The 3,716-nt window shown below is 43.9% G+C and overlaps 1 non-coding gene across 1 annotated transcript; it reads left to right on the forward strand.

The window, feature by feature from the left end:
- Positions 1-3,231: 3,231 nt before the first annotated feature.
- Positions 3,232-3,339, forward strand: LOC112708552 (small nucleolar RNA R71). Its single transcript, XR_003156406.1, has one exon. It is a non-coding gene; the product is annotated as a small nucleolar RNA R71 (small nucleolar RNA).
- The last annotated feature ends 377 nt before the right edge of the window (positions 3,340-3,716 follow it).

Raw genomic sequence — 3,716 nt, forward strand, 5'->3', positions numbered from 1 at the left:
TCTCCAATCATGATACTATGAATCATGATAGCCCGGTCTATAGTAACTTCGGACCGGTTGCTAGTGGGAATGATTGAGCGTTGGATAAACTCCAACCATCCTCTAGCCACGGGCTTGAGGTCATGCCTTCTCAATTGAACCAGCTTCCCTCTTGAATCTCTCTTCCATTGGGCGCCCTCTTCACAAATGTCTATGAAGACTTGGTCCAACCTTTGATCAAAGTTGACCCTTCTAGTGTAAGGATGTTCATCTCCTTGCATCATGGGCAAGTTGAATGCCAACCTTACATTTTCCGAACTAAAATCCAAGTATTTCCCCCGAACCATAGTAAGCCAATTCTTTGGGTCCGGGTTCACACTTTGATCATGGTTCTTGGTGATCCATGCATTGGCATAGAACTCTTGAACCATTAAGATTCCGACTTGTTGAATGGGGTTGTTAAGAACTTCCCAACCTCTCCTTCGGATCTCATGTCGGATCTCCGGATATTCACTCTTTTTGAGTTTGAAAGGGACCTCGGGGATCACTTTCTTCAAGGCCATAACTTCATAGAAGTGGTCTTGATGCACCCTTGAGATGAATCTCTCCATCTCCCATGACTCGGAGGTGGAAGCTTTTGCCTTCCCTTTCCTCTTTCTAGAGGTTTCTCTGGCCTTGGATGCCATAAATGGTTATGGAAAAACAAAAAGCAATGCTTTTACCACACCAAACTTAAAAGGTTTGCTCGTCCTCGAGCAAAAGAGAAAAGAAGAGAGTAGAAGAAGAAGAAATGAAGGAGATGGAAATGGCTTTGTGGTTCGGCCAAAGGGGGAGAAGTAGTGTTTAAGTTGTGTGAAAATGAAGGAGTGAAGATGGGTTTATATAGGAGTGGGGGGAGGGTTATGGTTCGGTCATGTATGGGTGGGTATGGGAGGGAAAGTGGTTTGAATTTGAATGGTGGGGTAGGTGGGGTTTTATGAAGGATGGATGTGAGTGGTGAAGAGAAAGATGGGATTTGATAGGTGAAGGGTTTTTGGAGAAGAGGTGTTGAGGTGATTGGTGAATGGGTGAAGAAGAGAGAGACTGGTGGGGTAGGTGGGGATCCTGTGGGGTCCACAGATCCTGAGGTGTCAAGGAAAAGTCATCCCTGCACCAAGTGGCGAGCAAAATTGCTCTTCATGCCAATTCTGGCGTTAAACGCCGGGCTGGTGCCCATTTCTGGCGTTTAACGCCAAGTTCTTGCCCTTTACTGGCGTTTAACGCCAGTCTGGTGCCCCTTTCTGGCGTTAAACGCCCAGAATGGTGCCAGATTGGGGGTTAAACGCCCATCTGCTAGCCTTACTAGCGTTTAAACGCCAGCAGGATCTTCCTCCAGGGTGTGCTATTTTTCTTTCTGTTTTTCATTCTGTTTTTGCTTTTTTATTTGATTTTGTGACTTCTCATGATCATCAACCTACAAAAAACATAAAATAACAAAGAAAAATAGATAAAATATAACATTGGGTTGCCTCCCAACAAGCGCTTCTTTAATGTCAGTAGCTTGACAGAGGGCTCTCATGGAGCCTCACAAATGCTCAGAGCAATGTTGGAACCTCCCAACACCAAACTTAGAGTTTGAATGTGGGGGTTCAACACCAAACTTAGAAGTTGGTTGTGGCCTCCCAACACCAAACTTAGAGTTTGACTGTGGGGCTCTGTTTGGCTCTGTTTTGAGAGAAGCTCTTCATGCTTCCTCTCCATGGTGACAGAGGGATATCCTTGAGTCTTAAACACAAAAGATTCTTCATTCACTTGAATGATCAATTCTCCTCTACCAACATCAATCACAGCCTTTGCTGTGGCTAGGAAGGGTCTGCCAAGGATGATGGACTCATCCATGCACTTCCCAGTCTCTAGGACTATGAAATCAGCAGGGATGTAATGGTCTTCAACTTTTACCAGAACATCCTCTACAAGTCCATAAGCTTATTTTCTTGAGTTGTCTGCCATCTCTAGTGAGATTTTTGCAGCTTGCACCTCAAAGATCCCTAGCTTCTCCATTACAGAGAGAGGCATGAGGTTTACACTTGACCCTAGGTCACACAAGGCCTTCTTGAAGGTCATGGTGCCTATGGCACAAGGTATTGAAAACTTCCCAGGATCCTGTCTCTTTTGAGGCAGTTTCTGCCTAGACAAGTCATCCAGTTCTTTGGTGAGCAAAGGGGGTTCATCCTCCCAAGTCTCATTTCCAAATAACTTGTCATTCAGCTTCATGATTGCTCCAAGGTATTTAGCAACTTGCTCTTCAGTGACATATTCATCCTCTTCAGAGGAAGAATACTCATCAGAGCTCATGAATGGCAGAAGTAAGTCCAATGGAATCTCTATGGTCTCATTTTGAGCCTCAGATTCCCATAGTTCCTCATTGGGGAACTCATTGGAGATCAGTGGACGTCCATTGAGGTCTTCCTCAGTGGCATTCACTGCCTCTCCCTCCTCTCCAAATTCGGCCATGTTGATGGCCTTGCACTCTCCTTTTGGATTTTCTTCTGTATTGCTTGGAAGAGTACTAGGAGGGAGTTCAGAAATTTTCTTGCTCAGCTGTCCCACTTGTCCCTCCAAACTTCTAATGGAGGATCTTGTTTCAGTCATGAAACTTTGAGTGGTTTTGATTAGATCAGAGACCATGGTTGCTAAGTCAGAGGTGTTCTGCTTAGAACTCTCTGTCTGTGGCTGAGAAGATGATGGAAAAGGCTTGCCACTGCTAAACCTGTTTCTTCCACCATTATTATTGTTGAAACCTTGTTGAGGTTTCTGTTGATCCTTCCATGAGAAATTTGGATGATTTCTCCATGAAGGATTATAGGTGTTTCCATAGGGTTCTCCCATGTAATTCACCTCTTCCATTGAAGGGTTCTCAGGATCATAAGCTTCTTCTTCAGATGAAGCCTCCTTAGTACTACCTGGTGCATTTTGCATTCCAGATAGACTTTGAGAAATCATATTGACTTGTTGAGTCAATATTTTGTTCTGAGCCAATATGGCATTCAGAGTGTCAATCTCAAGAACTCCTTTCTTCTGATTTGTCCCATTGTTCACAGGATTCCTTTCAGAAGTGTACATGAATTGGTTATTTGCAACCATTTCAATTAGTTCTTGAGCTTCTGTAGGCGTCTTCTTCAGATGAAGAGATCCTCCAGCAGAGCTATCCAAAGACATCTTGGACAGTTCAGACAGACCATCATAGAAAATACCTATGATGCTCCATTCAGAAAGCATATCAGAGGGACAATTTCTGATTAATTGTTTGTATCTTTCCCAAGCTTCATAAAGGGATTCTCCTTCCTTCTGTCTGAAGGTTTGGACTTCCACTCTAAGCTTACGCAATTTTTGAGGCGGAAAGAACTTTGTCAAGAAGGCATTGACTAGCTTTTCCCAAGAGTTCAGGCTTTCTTTAGGTTGTGAGTCCAACCATATCCTAGCTTTGTCTCTTACAGCAAAAGGGAATAGCATAAGTCTGTAGACCTCAGGGTCAACCCCATTAGTCTTGACAGTGTCACAGATTTGCAAGAACTCAGCTAAGAACTGATGAGGATCTTCCAATGGAAGTCCATGGAACTTGCAATTCTATTGCATTAGAGAAACTAATTGAGGCTTAAGCTCAAAGTTGTTTGCTCCAATGGCAGGGATAGAGATGCTTCTCCCATAGAAGTCGGGAGTAGGTGCAGTAAAGTCACCCAGCACCTTCCTTGCATTGT

This window comes from Arachis hypogaea, chromosome 8 (genome assembly GCF_003086295.3).
Source record: "Arachis hypogaea cultivar Tifrunner chromosome 8, arahy.Tifrunner.gnm2.J5K5, whole genome shotgun sequence".
Taxonomy (NCBI): Eukaryota; Viridiplantae; Streptophyta; class Magnoliopsida; order Fabales; family Fabaceae; genus Arachis; species Arachis hypogaea.